General features: G+C 43.6%; 1 protein-coding gene and 1 long non-coding RNA gene across 3 annotated transcripts in view; one reads left to right on the top strand and one right to left on the bottom strand.

The window, feature by feature from the left end:
• Positions 1-21,594, bottom strand: part of Pde4b (phosphodiesterase 4B) — a 543,981-nt gene that overhangs the window by 78,776 nt on the left and 443,611 nt on the right. The window lies entirely within an intron of this gene.
• On the top strand, positions 421-20,655 carry LOC125412427 (uncharacterized). The gene is made up of 3 exons (XR_015000868.2): positions 421-657; positions 17,379-17,421; positions 18,710-20,655. It is a non-coding gene; the product is annotated as an uncharacterized LOC125412427 (long non-coding RNA).

Consider the following 21,594-nt stretch of genomic DNA (forward strand, 5'->3'; position numbering starts at 1 on the left):
GGAAAAATCAATGTTCTATTTATCTTTGCCTAATAAGCATGTTCAGAGAACATACCATGGGCCTGCCTAAGAATCACATAAATATTCATTTAATCCTATTAACAAACCTAAGAGGTAGGGAGTATTACTATCATTATTTCATAGTGAAACTGGGGCAGAAATGAGTCATTTGATGAAAAGACAGAGCTAATAAACTGATGGACCAAAATTTCAGCACAGGCAAGAAAGCTGGGCTGCTCATTCCTAGCCAGTGCTGGAAATCATCTTTCAAGCTCCTAAGAAACAGAGTTGATTATTACTGTTCTGGGAGAAAGAATGTTGGCTTGGAGGCTAACTCTGCCAGGGTTATGCCATTAATTTATGTGTTCATAAATATTTATAGCAAGGTTATTCAACACTAGACATTGTGCTGGCTTCAGAGATATGCAGTGTTTCACCAGACGCCATCCTAGGGGATTTTATGATCCAAATAATACATGGTGTTAGGGGACCCTGACAGGGGAACTCATGGCATCTCTATTATCATTTCTGAGACTTCAATCAAACTGTTGAGTTGCAGCTATGAATTCAGCACGCCGGGAGAGGAGGTGGGGGCAGCTCAACAAGTCTTCACTGAGGAAGGAAGCCGCCACTTACCACTTTTACTGCCGTTTAAAGGTAAATACGTCATATTTCGGTATCATCCGCATGTGTGCTAACTGCGATCTCTTTGAGGACTGAGACTAATTTGGTATTGCTCACAGTGCTCAGGATCCTGTCGCACACAGACAGCGTCCAAGAAGGGGCTGTTGAATGACTTGTGACGGGCTGAGTTCTTAACAGCAGCTAACAAAGCTGGCGGCATTCGCCTGGCAATGTTGGGGATTTCTGTGAGCTACTTGAAGCTTGAACGTTTAGTTACCATGGCAGTCACACAATAGCCTTTGCTGTCTCTTTGGGGATAGTGACTCAAAGAATAAATGCCATCAAAAACAGAGAGTCTACAGAATTCTCTTTACCAGGTGGGCTAAGTCCCATGTATTTCCAGAGTCAACATTGTCTTCCCTAAAGACCCCACAGCTCCATACACTTGTTACAAAACCCTCTAGAACAAGGAGTCCTGAGTGTAACCTCGGATTGTCTCATGTTTATGATGCTGAAACAGGAGAACTGTGAATCTTCTTTTTTTTTCACCAATGCAGTGGGAAGCACCAATGTGTGTGTGTGTGTGTGTGTGTGTGTGTGTGTGTGTGTATGTGTGTAATGATGAAAACGAATTCACTCATTCACAGGGTGAACACCACTGTTTGCCAGGCTGTATATTTGTTTTGGGAATGCACATTTATTAATAATAAAGTCTCACAATGTGACGGGTACATCAGGGCCACAATGTATCAGTCATAGGAGGTAATACAGGAAAAACCCCCATTAACTCACCTGGGCTGGTATCTGCCAAGGCCACAGGCTATGTTTCTTCCTTCTGAGTTTGAACTGTTTCATAATTAAGGTGAAATGCTAGCTGTGCTCCCTTACCTGATTCATAACTATTAAGCGCAGCACACACTATGATGGGAAAATATAAAAAAATACAGAAAGTTATAATTCCTCATAACTTCAGCTCATGACCCCAAATAGACCCTTCTCCCATATTTACACAGGAAGAAACATTGACTAATAGGCTTCAGTTACCAGAAGCACGTGGCGTCTTCTGCGGAGACTCATGGCCAAAGGAAGACAAACCACCCTTATTTATTTAAGATTTATTTATTTAACCTGCTGGCAGGGCTGGTTTGTTGGATTTGGTTTTACATCCTGGATCATGAAGTTTATGATGGGAAAGAGTATCAGCTGTTTGCTGAAGGCAAAGAAAACTCCAGCTCTTTGGCTTCCATTCACAGAAAGCTGGGCTTTGTTGGAGACCCGAAAAGGCAGCAGCTGGAGGGACTGGCCCTTCCTGCCTCCACCTTCTCCTTCTTCTCATCTCCTTCTTCATCTGGCAAAGCTTCTGGTCTAGCCTTGACCACTGTCCATGACCTCATTTCTTCTCATATCTTCCCACTTCATCTAACCAACTACTGCCCAGCTCTGAGTGGGTTATAAGTGTTGGGTAGCCAACCACACACTTTCCTCCTATCTCATGTAAGATAAATATGCACCCTATGCTTAAAATAGTTGTCATGGCCTATTGTCTTGTTGGGAGAATGCAGAATGAACAGTGACCAGAGCCATGGGCTCAGAAATGTGCAGGAGGAGTTCGGATCCTGTCTCCATTTCTTCACAGTGAAAATGTTTGGGAAGTCAACATTCTCATCTGTAAAGTGGGAATCAGAATAGTGTTTACTTCCCAGATCTGCTTTTCATGCTTGGAACAATACTAGCGAGGCAGATTTTATATATCAATGATGTCACCTTTCCAGGTATATAATTCGGTATTTTCTATAAAGCAGTTTTATGATGTTGATTAACCCTTACCCTAATATTATCTCTCATATACATTCATTGGTTTGTAATAAATGCATAATACCCTACCAGCCCCAGACAAATAGTGTTTTGTCTTCCCTCATAGCTTTGCCTTTTCAGAATGTTTCAAATAAGGAGAGACACATACTATACACAACCCACAGCTGACCTCCTTTCCTGACCATCACAGTTTTTAGAATCCTCCATAGTGTCAGAGCACACATTTCTAGGCTGTTTCTTATTGATAAAGGCAGTGGCATTGTTTTATTATAATACCTTTTTGTACGGTTCCTAACCACTAGATAGAGAGATTGCAACTTGAGTTCATTAAGAAAAAGAATGGTGCTGATATTTGTGTTCAGGACTTTGTATAGATATACACCTCCAGTTCCCTCATATGGTTGTTTGTGATTAGCATTGGTGAGCTATATGGCCTAAAAGGATGTATTGCGAGCGTGTGTGTGTGTGTGTGTGTGTGTGTGTGTGTGTGTGTGTGTGTGTGTGTGAGAGAGAGAGAGAGAGAGAGAGAGAGAGAGAGAAAGTTAATGAGTATTGGAATTCCAGGCATGTGCCACCATGCAGTGTTGGGGATTGAACCCAGGTGCCTCACATACGATGGGCAAGCATTCCATCAACCAGACTACATCCCCAAGTCTGAATGTCTAACTTTTAAGAATGCCCGGTGTTGCTTCGAGTCTTAAGCATTGCACAATAGTAGCCTCACGTAATGATACTCAAGAGGCAACAGTTAAAACATGTAGTTCCTTTTGCTGTTGCTCTTATGTTGTCTCACTGATTATAGTAAATGAGAGGCTATGGCTCAGAAGTGGTTAGGGTCTTGCCCAAGATCAAGCTGGTAATTGGTTGATGATCTGGGATCCAACTTTGCCATGTCTTCTGATTCCTTCTGGTTCTGTTTCTAGTCACAGTAGTCAACATTGTAGGCTCTACCCCAAGAGAGTACAGTTCCAATGGCACAATTGCCTGCTAACCAAATGTAAGTGGATCACTGCATAGAAAGGAAAACCCCAGTTTTTGTCCTGGGTATAGCTCTCAGGTATTTTCCTATTCATCCTTACTGCCTTAACTCCCAGCATGCCAACCTTCCCTAACTTTTCCTTTCCTGCCTCCACAGATGTCTTCCAGTCCAAAAATAATCCCCACTCTTGTGGTTTCTATATGTTTCTTATGTTTCAGCATGATCTGCTTTTTTAAGTTTGACTTTATGAACCCATACCCATTCCTTAAGGTAGAGTTCAGAGTGTCTCTCCTCTACTTTTCTTTCCTAATAGCAGAGTATATCTCCTATATCTTTCTTCTCCCAACAGCCCTAGCAAAAACCTGTGTTCTCCTAGTCGTATTGCTCACTATAGGTGACCAGTCAATATGCTGGCTTTTAGAATAACTGAAAAATTCATCTGTAGAAATATCTGCCCCAGCAATAGAAATCCTAATTTTTAAAATTTAGTAAACCTCTATTTACAAATTCATTAGTACAGCCTCACACAGAGTATTATTTATTCTAGATAAGGCTGGGGTTTCTAGCTGGCATCTGTGCTTCCATGGAAGTTTACTCATGTTCTTATCACAGTTCATTACATACCACCTTGTGCGTTCTCCATAAGACTGGGAGCTCTCCATGGAAGACATTGTGTCTTACTCATCTTGTATCTGCCTTAAGTAACACAATGGTCCATTCATGTTGCAGTGAGTTCTCAGTAGGGGCAAATGGGTAAACAAACGAGAGGGTGAGTGATGGAGAAAATGAATCTCTTTCTCTGACATGGAAACATCAAAGCCAGGTGATACTCTCTTGTCTGACCTCAGAGTTCTAAAAGAGGCTTAAGCACCTGCATGAAAGCCTCTGCTATTCTCAAATGGAAGAGCTATAAATAGGAAATGAACAAGTCAAATAACCTCATTTGATAGTAAGATTCTATACAAAATACTAAATACTTCACTGGAAAACATTCGGTTCTGATAAACACTTTCAGAAAACAGCAGGATACAAAATTAACATACAAAACTCAGCAGCCTTCCTGTATAGCAACAATCAACATGTTAAGAAGAATTCTGGAAAACAGTCCCATTCACAATTTTCTAAATCAACCAAGCAAGCAAGCACACACTCCCCTCCGCTTGTAATAAACCTAACCAAGCATGTGGCTCACCTTTATAATGAAAAGTTTAAAATGCTCAAAAAAGGAAATGGAGGGAGACACTACAGGAAATAAAGACCTCCCACATTCAAGGATTGGAAGAATTAGTATTGTGAAAATGTGCATCCCACCAAAAGAAATTATAAATTTGGTCCAATACTCATTAAAATTCCAACAAGATTCTTCACGTCAAAAAACACAATCACATCGAAAATACAATCTTAAGATTAACATGGAAGCAAAAAGACCTTGAACATCCAAAGTAATCTAAGCAAAATAAACAATGGGAGAAGAACCACTGCTCCTGGATTGAAGTTCTACTACAGAGCCATTGTAACAATGCTAGCATGATACTGGCATAAAAACAGACATCCTTATCAAGGGAATTGAATAGATTTAGATGTAAACACACACAACTACATCCGCATGAGTTTTGACAAAGAGGCCAAAAACATACACCAGAGAGAAGACAACCTCTTCAATGTGTGGTTTTGACAAAACTGGGTACTCACACATAGAAGAGTAAGTCTGGATGTCTATCTCTTACTCTGTTCAAAGTGAACGCCAAGTGAATCAAAGACATTAATATAAGATCTGAAACTGTTATAGGAAAAGGTAGAGAAAAGACTTCAAGATAGCTAAGGACTTTCTGAACAGAATTCCAGTCACTAGGGAAATAAAGCCATGGCACCTCATGAAATTCAAAAGCTTCTGTATAGCAAAGGAACTAGCTAGTTGGGTGACAATATAGCTTATAGGATGGGAGAAAATTCTTTGCTAACTATATATCTGATGGAGGCCTACTATCTTGCGTATACACGGAACTCAAATAACTAAACAAATAATCAAACAACTGGACCAATGAATGGGCTAGCGAAATGGGCAGTCCTCAAAAAGAAACACAAATGACCTTTAAATTACACACACACAAGTTAAGATTTAGTAACCATTAGTAAGATGCAAATCAAAATGACATTGAGATTCCATCTCACCTTAGAATGACAGATACGAAGACTATGAATACCAACAAATACTGGTGAGGATGCCAGTGGCAGGGAAATTTTACACACTGCTTGTGGAAGTGTAAGCTAGTGCAAGCACTAACAAAGTAAGTATAGAGGGTCTTCAGAATTATCAAAATAGATCTGCATAGCTATACTCCTCATGGCTATTTATCCAAAGGGCCCCAGGCAACTTATCACAGAGATACGTGCACATCCATGCTGGCTGTAGAATACTCACTATGGCTAAGTTATGGAGTCAGGCTAGGTGTGCAGCACAGAGGAGTGATAAGGAAAATGAGGTACGTATGCACAATGGAATCTCTTTGAATGAGAAAGAAAAATGAAGTTTCATCATTTGCAGAAAAAAAAATGGATAAATCTGGAGGTAATAAGACTGCAGGAATTAAGCCTGTCTCAAAAAGACAAACATTGTATGTTTTCCTCACATGTGGCTCCTAGATTGTGTCCGTCTTGTGTAAATCATGTATGTACATATGACTTGAAAGCAGAAGTAAACCCTTCTAGAGGAGCAAGGGAGGAAATGGAGGGAAATGGCAAGAACGGAAAGGGAAGGAAATATGTTCAACAATATTGCTTATATGAAAATGTCCTTATTTAACACAGTCATGTGCAATGAATATATGCAATGAAATTTGGAACAATTTTTAAAAAGGAGGAAACTTTCTCTTCTTTCTATTCAAGTCCTGAGGGTTCCTCTTTGAGATAGATCAGCTGATTAGTAAATATAAAGGCCCGTTTCCTTTCCAATTCTTTACCTTTTTCCACACAAGAGCCAAGAAGAAAAGGAAAAGGAGGAGGAGGAGGGCAAGTGGGCAGAGGAATAATATTTAAAAATAACTTATTAAGTGTTAATGATCAAAGTTCAGTTCCAACTTTTCAAGACCCAAGTCACATGGGGGCTGATAAGCATATATAGTCACAACCATAATAAAGATGATTCTGCCATAATCCTTTGACTGCCACTATTTAAATGGTTCTACATTTAAACAGCCCGTTCAGTCCTGTAAGAATACAGAGATGAGGATTTAAAAGAGAAGGAAATGAAGATGCAGAGGCCGAGGTTTGGGGAAGGCATGAGGTGTAACGCTCCTGAAAGCAGAACTGGGGTCTCTGGTTCCAGAATCTCAAGCTCAGGGGTAGCGCAGACTTTTCCCCTGTGGTTGGCCTAGCACATGTAAGCACATGATGTCCGTCTACTATTTCATTGCGTTGGCTACACTTTGGGATTGGGAAAATACTAAGGACCTAATGCATTGTGGGAAAAGTGGTGTGATTTATGGTGGGAGGCTGTGGAAGAGGACCAAGGCTTGGGGGCAGGGAATGCATCTTGAGTGTGAACTCTGAAAGCCCCAGTTACTAACCCATGAGCTGTTCTTGTCTGACAAAGAATTACCCATCTTGACACCCACACACTACTGTTTCTGGGTCAGGGACCATTTTGGCAGTTGAAGACTCTGTAAAATTTGATTCTAGAGTCAAAGCTTCAAACTATTGCCAAATAAAACAACGACTGAGGACTTAGGAGGGTTAAAAAATTTACCTCGAGTCATACACGTGGTTGGTGTCAGCACCAAAATGTCAGTTTCCCAAGTTCCAGTCCAGTGCTCTTTTAATTAAGTTACACAGTTTCATCTGAGTTAGGGAAGTTGACAGAACAAATTATTCAAAATGGGACTTTCCAGGGCCTGTCTAGAATTGGATGAGTGCCTCCCTGTGTCCCTGGAAGGCACACCCTAGTTTCACTGCAGATCTGAAATCTAAGTCTCTCCTTCTGATGTCAGATGTCAGGATACTGCGTAAGCAGTGGGTCGCACTCTGCCACGTCCTAAACACTCTGCCCCCTTCTTTTCCTGCTGGGATAGAGTTCCTCAAATCCCCAATCTCCAATGAAGGGATTTATCACCGAGAGAGAGAGGGGGAGGGAGGAAGAGTCACCCCCATTGGCTTAATTCTGTTAGGAGGAGAGAAGTACAAAAAGAACAAAAGGTATCACCTCGAAACTTTCTCTTTATCTAGAATCTGGAGGCAAAAGCACATTCAGTGTAGTTCAGGCTCTGATGAGTGCTGTCCAGAGAAAGTCAGGATTGAACAGCAGATGTAAACTTGCTCATGAGGGAGCTCACACCTTTCTGACAGGTGCCAGTGGGCACATCACCTCTCGCTCTGAGATTTGTACCAACTATGTAGGGATTGGAGCTAAACATTAGACTTCAGGTCTTAGCTATATCACCTACTAACTGAATGTGCCTTCGCTATCACCTTTGAATGGAATTACCTATTGACCTTGTGATTGTTGAGGTGACCAAGATAGAATTCCTAACAGCAAATACCATACTTAGTAAATTGCCCTGACACTATGTTGAGACATCTTTGCCAGTGCCTTGTGTTTCAAGCCAAAATTTGGAAACAAAGAACACACGCAGAGAGTAGAATAGAATTTAAATGGATTTATCAAGCCAGAGTTCTGCCATTCATAACCACAATACAAGAGTGCTTCCTTCTTCATGAGTCTACCCAGAATTCTGAGAAACAGGGTAGTAAGCGATCCACCAACACATTTGCAAAGAGGACAGGAGAAGTATTACTGCTGCAGAGGAAGAGGAGGTGGAGGCAAATGCCTTCAGAACTAGAGCAAAACAAGGCACTTAAGACCTGAAGACAAGGCAAGACCTAGGGGCAAAGAACGTGGTGAGCTGCTGACTCATTAAAGCCACAAACAGCTCCCGCAATTGTGCTTGCTCGGTAACTTGCTGAGGCAGCCCTTCATCAAAAGACAACCTGGAGGTGAGAATGGGGGCCTATGTCTGTAATCCCAGTAGTGCTGAGATGGAGGATCATGAATTCTGGAAGAGCTACATAGCAAGACCCTGTCTTAAAGAAAAAAAATAGGAGTGAGGTGAGGCGAAGAGGGAGGAATGTGGTGTCCGGGTGTGTGTCCATCTGTGGTGTCTGCTGTGAACGAGACAGGTGACATATCCCAGTCCTTCTCCGAAAGGCAGACACCATCCTGTGATGTGGCGTGCACCTCTGCAGTCTGCTGGGAACTACAATAAACACAAGTCTGCCATGGGCTTGGGAGAGATGCCCGAAGGTAGTGTGTTCTGCAAAGGGCCAGGGTCATTCTGAGTGACAGGAACGCAAGACCCAGAGGACGCACGCTGATAAGGATGTTTGCTCCACTCCAAAAAGGAAGAATCTGAAGAATCACTTTCTAAGTCAGGCTGCAATGCACATTTCCAAATGCTGAGAGAGGGTATAGACCTTTCCACCTCACACCTGATCCTGTTCAACTCAGCAATGTGCACAAACAGGACCCTTCAGCCCCTCTAACCTCCCCCAAGACATTCCTTGCCAAATTAACTTTTCAGAGATAACCAATCTCAAGTGAGTTTTCAGTAATTGGTTCTGAGGTCCGGGAAGTGGTTTCTGGTTAAGCTGAAGCCCGAGGGTTTCATGATTGGCTGCCCGAGCAGAGTGGAAGGTGAGAAGAATGCTCTTGTCACACCTCGGCTAAAACAAGGTGTGTGCAAATACAAGGTTTTGCACGCCTGGAAGTGCACATCTCTCTCTGGCACAGTGCCATGAGCTGGGATTGAAGCAAGATGTCAGGCACGTGGAGATTTTTATTTCCCTTGACTTTAAATATCTAAATTATAGCAAGAGAAGCATCAATGTATACTGACTTCTCTTGAGGCGGGTTGTTTACTTTAGTGGCTGGCGGGGTGGGTGCCTGTGATAAACGGGCTTGAGAGGTGTCAACTTGGCTGGGCTGCATGGCACCCATTACCTGACCAGTATCCGGTAGCTAATTGCTCTATAGCTGTGTTGTACGTGAGGATGACATCCAAATTGGGAAACTGAAATTAAAAAAGACCTCGTCTATGCAGTCCTTGTGCAAACTCAAGATCAGGGTCTGAGTCTTATTTATGAGAACATCCCCTCTTCCTTCCTAAAAGATATTGTTTAAGAAGTACATATAGAGCGATGGGAGGAGAGAGGGCAGGCCTGGTCCCATGTAAGATGAATGAACGGAGCAGCTACCCGCAGCAGGCAGAGGGAGAAAGAAGGCTTTCCAAAGGCAGCAATTTGAACTGCTTGCTTTTAGAGGACTATCCAGAAGGAAACCGGAAAGAGTGAGGGCCAAGGGAGCAGGAGGGAAGGAGTGGACGGCCTTGACAGAAGACAGCTGAACACTTTGTGAAAGGGGAGGAAAATGGAAAAGTATATCACTGGGAGCAGAGACCTATTATGTTGACAAAACTCTTCTGTAGAGTGCTTATTTTCTCCTAGAACCAGAAAGTCACAAACCAGTTCTAGGCACATCTGTGCACATATGCACAGCAGCAGCTGCCGTAAGCAGACACGGAGCTGTCTATAAGGGCACCTACCCTGGGAAGCTATAAGAAGAAGTAAAACCATGCTTGACAGCCAGTCACCGAATACCTAGAAGACTGGCGCTTACGAATGTGTGAAGAGTCTCTTCCGGTCCAGGGCCACACGTTTCCTTCCGGGGATGTTTACTTAGTTGCCTTAGGCTCTTCTGGGACAGTTAGGTCTTCTGAGGCCCTGTCCTTCCTGAGACTGAGGATGGGCAACTCAGAAGCTTGGGCTTCTCTTGAGCTCCTAGAGAGACAGTTACAAAGTCAAAGAGAAGGAAAAGGCCCTTCCTTGGTGTCAGTTTCTGTCCATGTAGATGGCAATCCCAATCTTTTGAAACTAATTGTGCCCCACAGACATTGTTTCAAGTTCCCCAAAGTTTTCGCAGCTGGACAGTTGCCAAGTCCCGCAGGCTCTCTGTCACCGAGAGAAATTTCTTCCTTCTCCAGATGTACCCTGGCTCAAGGAAGCCCTCTTTGGGGCTGGCAAAGGTGCTTGCTGCCAAGCCTGACAATCTGAGCTCAATCCCAGATTTTTCACAAAACAGAAGGAGAGATCGTCTGCAATTTATCTCAGTTTCATGAGTGAGCGTGTACACAGGCACACAGACATGTGCACAAGCACACAAGCACATGTGCACCAACACATACACACACACATACACACGCACACGTGCCAAATAAATAAATGTGATAAATGTTTTAAAATGAAAAAAAGCCACACCACCAAGTAGCATTATTTAGTGCCTTTGGTGAGTCTGGCACTACATTAAACTCTTTACATACAATTGACTAATTCTGATCTTATGATGGCCCATTGTTCAGATTAGAAAACCAAGACCTAGACATGTTGAGTAATTCATTCGTAACCAGAGAGAGAGACAGAGAGAGAGAGAGAGAGAGACAGAGAGAGAGAGACAGAGAGAGACAGAGAGAGAGACAGAGAGACAGAGAGAGAGAGAGACAGAGAGAGAGAGACAGAGAGAGAGAAAGCATCTGCACAGGTTCTTGTATTGGACTCTTATACACACTGCTGGAGAGAGAGAGTGTGAAGGGGCAGGATGACTGGGCTGACTATTATGGTGGAGGAGATTCGGACCCCAGGAACACACAGGTCCTGCCAAGCAATCTACTTTGAGGCTCAGATTGAAATTTTGTGTTTAAAATTCAAATTATCTCGTGCCAGTCTCGTTCTCAAACATAAAGAGAAGAGCCAAGTAACCTGACAATGAAGTTTACATATCTTCCATGATCAAAGAGTGTTATGCCCTCCTGTTCTGTCTTGTTCCTCCCTGGGGCAGAAGCAATCAGTCTGTGGGTGAAGTGCCTGGTTTCTCTCTCAGTGACCATCCAATCAGCTTCTGTTCAGTCTTCAGGTCTCAAGTTCAAGGTTACTGACAGGTGAAGATCTCAATCTACTTCTGTCCCCATTATAACAGATGACAACAATTAGAGATAATGGTAAATAATGCTAGGTGACAGAGAGAGCTATAAATGATTTACATATAAAGACTCATAGCGCTAATAGATTTTAGCATGGTTCCTACTTTTACATGTGAAAACCATTGGAGCAAAGTCACAGCATCATGTGCCTTCCTGCATTACAGTTACCAAACTGTGCAGTGGCGCGTGTTCTCAGGAAGTGTGTGCTGGACCGTAAACAGCTGGGCAGGGTCTACTGCATGCAGCAGTCTGGAGGTGGGGACAATGTGGCCAGGCTCAAGAGGAGAAAACACAGGCCTTCTCTTCTTTAATAAAAAAAAAAAATTTCGTTACATCATTCTAAAATGAATGTGTATATGTATGCGCTTGACTGTCTGTGGGCACGTATAAGTGAATTGAGGTGCCTTGAATCCCAGAAGAGGGCTTTGGAGTCTTTGGAGTTGGAGGTCTTTTGCAAGCTTCTAACTGCTGAGTCAGTCCCCACTGTTTACAAACAGATGTTATTTCTATTATGTTTTAATTATGTAGAAAGGTGTGAGCATGTGTGTGTGAATGCAGGGATCACAGGACTCCAAGACACAAAGATCTAGATTTCAGTTCTGCCTTAATGCTTGTCAACCTGCTGTCTTGAAGAAGCCTGGGCTCTTCCTCACGTTCTCCTCTCAATCTGTGGGTAACAATACCAGAAAAAACAATAGGCAATAGATAATAGATCCAGAGAATCCACAGAGGGACTGCCCCTAGGAATAATTGCTACTAGATCCTTTCTTTTCTTGCTGGCAGAGGCAGGCCTGTGGGCTTTGGAAATTCCTTGTGCTATCTAGACTCCCGCCCCTGGAAATGTGAAGGCCAGAGTATATTTGGGGGTTCATAAGAGCGTCTGTTGTGACTGCCTCTTCTGGTTCAATGAGTCAGATGGCCAGCATGGCCTTAGCTCACTTTATAGACATAGTGAAGAAGGGAATAGGAAATGTACCCAGCACTCTGTCACCCTTGGTCCTTATCAACGGCTCTGGCTGGGAGGAAGTCAAGACAATAAACTCAGATCCAATGAGCTCTGCTGTCTGTCCTCTGTTTCAAGGGGGACAGTCCCTGCTTTGTTTCTCTTCTCTCCAGTGAGACACTTCCCTGAAATGCTCCTGGCTTCTCAGAACAGCTCGAGAAACAGTGTACAACGATTAGCAATGAGGCAGACAGCATCCTGTCTCCAGGATCATGCTGTCTCTGGGATGTGGGGATACTTAGAAGCTCCCCTTTCTTCCTTTGCTTTGGCCTAGAAATTTTTCCCTTTCATCCTTTTGCAGGCTGAGTTTGACTTTCCCCTGAGGAGAAGAGAAGGGAGGCAGAATATGTCTGAGGGTGTTTTCCCTGTCCCAGCAGTAAGTAAACGGGCTTGCTGTCTTTCTAGAAGAAGTCACCCACTTCCTTCCATGCTGGGCTCTGCCAGTGGGATTATTTTTGTCTACAAAGGGTAGCTCTGAACTGGCTTCAACTTCTCCTCCCTGTTCAGCTGCCTGGGCTGGAAAAACCTGGGCCTAGAAAGGTGTGTGTCAACCCTCAAGGCTGAATTTAAACACGGTTGCAGCAAGCTGTGTGACAGTACTCAGTCAAGCTCACATAGTGACGTCCTCCTGGGTTTGTGCGAGGGAACGCTCCGATAACTAAGGCCTAACTTATCAGAGTCCACAGCCATTTGCCCTTCTTGGCAGTTTGCTTTTAAGGGTAATAGCCAGAGTCAGGACCTTGTCATGTTCTGTACTAGCTCATTCTCCCTCCGGCTCCTCATCTTTCTAATGTATGTCTTAGGGAACCCTGTCTTCAACTCCAAATCTATTTCTGCATCACCAGATATTTTTTTTATGGCAGGTGGAGGCAAGTGTTTTAAACTAAGAAAGCTTTCCTTCAGGTCATACAGCATTCCCCATTACCTTCAGGAGACATACTTTAAGATCCCAGAACACGGCAAAAACTGCAGGCATGGCTCAATGGACCGACATGTGCGCTTTGTTCTTATGCACATAACCTGGGATGACGTTTCATTTATAAGTTAGGCATAGCCAGAGACCAGCAGCAATAAACAATAAAATAGAATAGTTAGTGTGGCAAGCTGAGTTGGGATTACTTGAAGACAGGCACTGTGATAGATAGCACCGTATCCAGTCTCCCAACCCAGGGGGTAACTAAGGAACTAACGGGCAGGTGGATTTTACAGCGTGGATCTGCTGAGTAAACCGCTGACTCATCCCGGGCAGGGTGGATCAGGAGCGTACACAGTTTCATCACGACATTCAGACGGGCATGCGACTGAAAACTTATGAATTCTCCCCGCCCCATAGCATTTTCAGTTTATTGCGTCTGGACCAGGTTGACCAAGGATGACTGAAACCTTCAAAAGTGAAACTGCAGATTAGGGGGAGAGGCTTACTGTATTAGTGTGGATGAGAAGTCAACCAGAACCTTCCAAGGGTGCTTTCTGTTCAGGTTCCCTACTGATACCTGAAGCCCTGGTTTCTTCGCTTCCACACACAGATGGACCATCTGCTACGGTGCCACACAAGGCATGCTAAGATCTCATGATGCACGTTATAGAAGGCCAATTGTAATTCTGGCATTTTCTGATTGTTTTGTCTGTGTCAGGTCATTTAATGCTTATAAGTAGCCAATAAGGTATGTCCACTTTGTATTCTAATTAGAAGGTGAGGTGACAGAGACACACGAGATGAAGTACCTTGTCCTGGGTCACAAGGTGGTAGAGATATAGTTTGGAACGGCTATTCCAGCTCACGCGTACTGCTTTCTTTACTTACTTAAAAAAAAAAAATTTCAAGTAGAGAATTATTTGTCTGAGAGACTGATCCAGATTCCTAACTCAATTCACTTCAATATGCTTTTAAGTAGCCTTTTTGTGCCAGGCACTGGTGGGTAGAGAGAACGCTATGGTTTGATATGGCAAGCTCTGTGTATTTAGTAAGTTTGTTTCCTTCTATTTCTTTTAACTTTGTCATTTCTCTCCAAAGTGAAAAAATAGAGTTCACTTCATGTGCCTTAAAGGTCACATGCAATCTACCTTAGCCAAGGATGTCAGCCCTGAGCCCGCGTCCTGAGAGCCAGCAGGGTGAGGCAAGCCTGAACAAAGCCAAGGAAGTAAAACACCTCTGCCCTTCCAATAGCTTGGATTTGAGCTTGGGCAATCGTTCTCTGCTGCTTTTTCATCCCACAGATATTTATCGGGCATCTGTTATGTTTTACATTCTTAGTTGGGAGGATAAGACCAGAGGATTTGTATATGAATTTGGGGTGCTCATGGTTTAGTAGAGGATAAAACAGGGCTATCTCAAGCACTATTTTGAGTTTTCAAGATCCTAATGAAGAGTGTTTGAGACAATAATTGAATAGGATTTGAGGGGGGGGCATTTTAAAGATGACAGATGAGTAGAATCTTACAGGATAAAAAAAATGCATGCTCCAGATGGAGATGGATGAGTGAGGTGGTGCTTTCTAAACACGTTCGGTATACTAGGCCTGAGATCAAAACTGTGTGTTTATTTGAATCATCACTCTAGAATCTGAGAAGCAGGAAGCATATGCAGCCTTGGGAGAAGAGTCAATGTGGGAAGTCAGGAGGCAGGAGGCTGACATGTTGATCTCACACAGCCAAGCAAGGTAGGGGTGGGGCAATGATAAGGCTGGGACAGAGAAGGATTTAGGAGCAGAGTTCTGAGGGCCAACAAGTCTACTAAGAAGGTTGGATCTTAAAGACCAGGAAGACACAAATCAGGCAAACAGTCCAAGAACACACATAAACACACAAACACATACACACAACACAATATACACACATAAACAGATGTACACACAGAGAAACCCATACACACATATCCACATACACACACATATACACATACCACATTAAACATACATAAACACAGACATACACAAACACAAATACCATCCCAAAACAAGACAAAGTAACAATAAAAGAACCTACATTTAGGTTTAGAAGAAGCATTGTAGAACCAGAAAGATGGATGGGTTCAAATGGGTAAAGATTGTGGACAACAGACCACTTCGAAAGGTCACCGTAATGCTTTGGGTACAGGACAACAAAGTCCTTTCCTTTAGGAGAGAAGGGGAGACTAGAAGCTGGCTATCCTGGCAGGGGAGAGACAAATGGGTGCTGGCGACAGTGTTCTCCCGAACTACAGAAAAAAGGGACAGGGCAGAAAGGGCATGGAATCTGGGTCTCCAGATGAATCGAGCGGGATCACCAAGCGTTTCAAGCATACCCCTAGCAATAAATAAAGGGAGGGGACAATCCATGGAGTGGAGGGACAAATGTTGAAGTGAGAAATGGGTTCTACCGCCTGTATGGTAGACGATGAGGGCCAGGTCTAAAGAAGGTAGTTTTCTGGCTCTGGGACTCACGGGTACAAGAGTCCAGGTGTGGGGTGAGTCTTTGGCAGTCTTTCCAACTGCAGCTCAGGTAAACAGAGCCATCAGGCATTCCCAGGAAGAGGCAGCTATGACCTGAAGGGTTTTCTCTGACAGGTCTGGGAGCTGCATGACCAGGCTTGAGGCAGGCAGCAGCTGGGGTTTGGGAGGACACAGGCACGTGGCTAGCCTCCTGTGGGTGCATGGCTGCAGATGAGGCAGCCACGAGAAACAGTTTGTCTTCTCAGCTGCCTCCTCCACCCTTTGCTACAGAATCTCGGTGCCACAGCACGGTGCCAGCAGCAGAAAAATTAATTCAGAGGTGAGGGCTGCAGCACTGAGCCATGCAGAGGCAACAGAAAAAGGCAAATGTGTGTGTGTGTGTGTGTGTGTGTGTGTGTGTGTGTGTGTGTGTGTGAAGAATACTGTTTAAGGGTCCATACATCAAATACAACGTCAGTAGCAGATGCTAGTGATTTGCTTAGACAATGTATGCCACCGAATTAACATCAAGATGGGCTAAATGGAGCAAAAGGCGAGACTCCCTTTTCAAAGGGGAGTATCTTCCTCTACGGTCTCAATTACAGGAGATACTTTGGTGCACAAAACATTTAGGCAACAATATCTGGGTGTCTTTTGGAGTCTACTGTAACCAAAGAGAAAGAAAGGCCGGAACCGAAATGCAAAGAACAAAAAGAAACTGTTTGGAGACAGGTCGGCTCCACTGTAAACTTTTCCTTTTCTCTCATAGCAAAACCTGATGGTTGTCTTTGAAAAAAAAAAGTGTCTGTATCTAGGTCCCTGGCAGTGATTTGCCTCTGGGAGGGCCAGCAATCTATTTAATGACTCCATTGACGTCAATCGCATAACTGAAATACTTACTAACATGCATGATTCCAGCTTTCAGGGGGAGGGGGTGGATGGTGTCTCTCAGCAGCGTGAAAACACGATGTGGAGTCCTGAGGAATGGACTTAGCTCTTTCTGCAAGTACTGAGAGACTAGATGCTGCTGGTCCCCCGGTCCCATTTACTATGAGGAGGAAGTTTTCCTGCTAAACGAAGAAATTAATTCTGCACAAGTCAAAGCAGCCATTAATAAGGAAGACATTATTTTTGGCTCTGTTCGCTCGGGAGAAACGTTTCAGCTGTTCACACTTTAGCTGACATCCTAATGATTTTGTAGTTACCCATACTTAATTTTAGACATATATGAAATAATTGCAAATCAATGCAGACAGCTCAGTGTTTGTGTTTTGGGGCAAACTTTTACAGGATGTCTATTTTAGACAAAAGAGGGTCTTTTCAAACCGTTTAGGGAATGCTGCCGAGAACTGTGCAGCTTTTCTGTGCAGTTATATTCTATGATTTTGTTTTGTATGCAAGCTCTTGACACATTCACAGCGTGTAATTAAGCAGATTGTCCCAGAGATTCAGGTCACACCCATCATTCCGAACACTGAAGAAAATGCCTGCTCTTTTTCATTTTCCCCTTTTCTTTTTTGCAGTTTCCTCCAGGATCTCCTTTATTCTGAGTGGCCAGAACCTTTGGTAAGATAATTGATCTTATTTCTCTTTGCTCACATGGTAATCCTGCCTGCCGCTTCTTGCTCAATGCAGAAACCAAGCAAAGGTTGGGTTTGTGCTGGCCTTCCTTTCTGGTCATCCGACACGGATCAGATCAGCTTTCAAGCCATAGTTGTCCTCAGCTAGAAGTTAGTCCTCAGAGGGACCTCTGCCTGCGTACATCAGTTGTCTCTCATCCTAGACCCTGGGGGTTCTAGCAAAGTCTTGACTGTCTGAGTTGATCAGGTCCCGAGCCCGTTCTCGATTTCTCTGCGCCTCTGCCACAACTACGTAGATCTCAGAGACAGTCAAAGCAAATGGAAGACACATGAGGAGTCATGCGGAGAAATAGGTTTCCTGAGAGGAAGCCTCTTCTTCGTCTTATCAATTGGTAGCGTCATCCCTTCCCGTGTGACCCTGAAGCCTATTAGAAGGCATGGGCTCCCCAGAGCCTGGGAAGAACCTTAATTAAAGCTGTTGCTTGAAGAGGCCAGCACATTTCACGCTTTACTGGAAGACTTACGCTTCCTCGTCCTCGCTCTCCAAATATAATCTTTCCCTGAAATAAACTTCAATTGACTCCTGTTGAAAAATTATCACGGTTAATGCTATGGACACCCAGGCTGAGGCAGATGCTGTGTCTGTGGTGGTCTGGCCTCGGGACCTTCAGGCAGTTAGCTCTTCAGTGATGGCGTTGACATAGTTGGCGGCCATTTCACACGCTCCATCAACTTCTGGGTTACTTTAAAAACATAAGGTCTGTTCCAAGGGGTGGACATTCACAACCTTTAAAGCCAGTGTTACATTTTAGAAGAAATATTACCATAGGGCACCCTACTCCACACATCACTCTGGCTGCTACACACCTCTGTATAAGATACATCTTGGTGTAAATCAAGTCGTTTGTGTGACTCAGACGTGAGAGGTACTATAAGCAACATTTCTCTCATTCTTTCATGTAGGAAAAAAATCTTTCTGCAAAGGCAGTGGCCCCATAGTCATTTATCTCCTCAGTAGGTTCTTTAATGTCATAGTCACAGACACAGAGGAGATGTATGCCAGAACCTGGGACAGAGAGTATGGGGAAAGTCAGACAGTGTTCACGTAATCACACTTATGAATACACACTGATTTATTTTTCCAATTATCTGGTATGTTTGCAGTCTTCCATGTTGAATATGTCCAGGTGAAAGGATATGAGGTCCTTCCTTGTTTCAGACTTTTTCCCCCTTTTTATTCTATTTTTTCCCCTTTCTGTTTTAATCCCGTACAGGAAAAGCCAAGAATTCATGCATTCAAAAGAAAGTGATTATTTTGTGTAAGTTGAGCTGCTCATTAACCTCAGCCTTTGGATTTTCAGCACACTCAAGAGGGTATACTGTGACCTCCCCAACCTATGCGCACAGGCTTCAGAACCGCTCATTCTGGGTTTAGCCCTCATTATCGTATGGTGGCTTTCTCACTTCATCGGCAGAATGTCGCCTTCGTAGGCTTTACTCTTTCTATTCAAAGCCTGCATAAGACACCGACCTAGAAGCACGTACCAAAAGTCACCCCAGCACCTTCAAATTCTAATAAACAACACAGACTATGAAAACAAAACAAAGCAGAAGTGAATACTTTCCCTAGACACAGAGATACCGGCTCATTATTACCGTTATGGGAATTTTCCTTCAAAGTCCAACTTTTACATAGTTCTGGCTAGTTTGATATTTACTCTACTCCTACTCTGCAGAAATGGCTTACCACATTATGACCTCAAAGAGAAGAGAAAGGTGCGGCCTCTGCCTTCAGGAGCCTGGGTTCCCACTGGAAAAGGTACAGTGCCGAGGAACCAGAGTTCATTTGGGAATTAGAGTGTTGCCGTGCACAAAACGGGAACAATCATGCAAAATAAAAATGACGGGACATTTGTGTTGAGCCCCGGGGGCTGAGAATCACCTTGGTCCAGCAGTGGGAGCAAAGGTGTCTCACGCTGAGAGATCTCCTCACCCAGAGTTCCGATTGTTCAGCAACAATCACAGTAAGTGTAGGAATCTCATTTGTGTTGGGAGAATTCACTTTCACGGACAATCACTTTTCATTTATATGAATGAAGAAGCAGCAGAAGAAAAAAGGGTAGAAGAGGAAGAATAGGAAAACTAGGAGGGAGAAGAAACAGGGGGAAGAAGAAAAATCAGGGGAAGGGAGAAAGGGGAAGAGGAAGAAGCTGCCAAAGAGCCGTCTTCTCAAAGCTGTCTTCTACCTACTACACACAATGGAAATGGCTTCGCTGACAACATACGTCACTGCTGAATGTGCTCAAACTATAGCCTTGTACTTCTTACTCCTCATGTTTCTATCAAAATAGATGAGTTCAAATTCAGTACTTCTAAATAAACGCCTGGTTTTCTTTTCGTGGAAACCCAATGTTTTAAAGTCCGCCCCAGCGCTCCATGCTTTTGTTCGAAGCCATGTATTTTTCATTCCGCTTTCGAGCTTCTATTTAAACACACCTCTTTGTCATATGCTGATAAATATTAAAATAACAGGAAAAATCTGCCCGACTTATTGAAGCTGATAATAAGAACAAAACACGGGATGTGTGCCTCCTCCCTCTTCTTCTGACTGTGGTTAGCCGTTGGGAAGATTTTGAAACCAGTAATTATGTAATAATTGGTACCACCACAGTCTCTTCCCAAAGAAAACCCAGGATCGTTGTAGTTTGCCACAAAGACAGACAAAAACAAATTGCCTTAAGTATATTGCCACTTCTTTGCTCCATTGTTTCAAAAGCATTTAAGAATGCTTCAGTTGCCAAGCTGGAGCCAATGCGCCAATAATCATAAAACATCTTTCAAACAGTGTTTTGGCTAATGAGTTCATTTATAGAACCATAAGCACCCTATACCCTTCTGGTATGTGCCTGTATTTATCACAAGAGAAAGAAAATGCACTCTAAACATCCAAATTTGCGTCGGAAACATATTGGCAGAATTGGCAAACAAAACCAGCAAGGATGCCTCGTGCGTAGGCCAATAAGATGAAACAACAGGCGGTTCCAAACAGCTCCTTTGATCTCCTGGTATCCAGCTCAGCCACACACTAAGACCCTGCTCTGTTTCCTTTTATACCTAACGGAAGTGGCCCATCAGCCCGCTGAGGTTTTGAAGTCTGTGGGTAGAACACTGTTTACTGCCTTCTAGCTCATATCACAGGGCTCTGGGGTACACTCACCTGCCTTCACATCTTTCCTTCATTTTTTTTTCCTTTTTGTTCTCCATCTTTTTTCTTCTAAAAGTTTTAAAAGTGTATACCACAAATACTTCAGCAGCCAATGAGCAAATGGAATCCGCTGCCTTTGTTCCTTCGTTCAGACGTTGGTCATTTGTAACACTCCTGAGATACTTATGGCCATCATAATAGTAGAGAGAGCATACCATCCAAAGGGGAAGAATCTGAGTGTGTGTGTGAGTGGGGGGAGACTAGTGCTCTGAGATGCCAGGTGACCACGGTGAGAGCATCTTAGTTTTCCATGGGGTTTTGCTGCACGTCTCTGCTGTATGAATGAGGCAGGTTCAAGGGAGCAGAACTCATGGACTGCAAAGAGGTCACCCAAATGGTTGCATGTGATATGACAAACACATGTTCCGTGTTGTCCCCTTCCCAATAAGCCTTCCTCTCAGCAGATTTCAAGATGGGCTGATGCACAGTGTTGAAAGATGAGAAGAACCAAGCTGGGTGACCTCCAAGAGAAATGAATGCTTCGTGACCTGGAAAGAACCTTTGGTTTCCCACCTGGTTGGCATGTGGAGCAAGTTGTAGCTCTAGCTGATGAAAGGGGGGAAAACCATTAACGAGCCTTGGGGATCTTGAGCTAATGTGGGCACCCTGTGGGGGAGTGTTTGAGGTTAGCACTCCTAGAGTTCACTGAGGTCAGCAAGCTGAGGTCCAGTTGTACTCTTGACATAGGCCTGCCTCCCTCTCTCCCGGAAACAGCAGGACCGCACATTTCATTGTGGAGGCCTAGGCACACAGGGAGCACTTTGTCTCCAAGTATTTTTAGTTTGGCTTCACTTAGGGTGAAGGCCCAATGCATCTTTGAAAAAAAAAAAAGTCACCAAGAGACACTCTGCTGAGGGTTAGAGCGTGCCTATGAATGCTGTTATTCAAATAACA

Source organism: Myodes glareolus, chromosome 3 (assembly GCF_982192425.1).
Source record: "Myodes glareolus chromosome 3, mMyoGla1.1, whole genome shotgun sequence".
In the NCBI taxonomy this organism is placed as follows: domain Eukaryota; kingdom Metazoa; phylum Chordata; class Mammalia; order Rodentia; family Cricetidae; genus Myodes; species Myodes glareolus.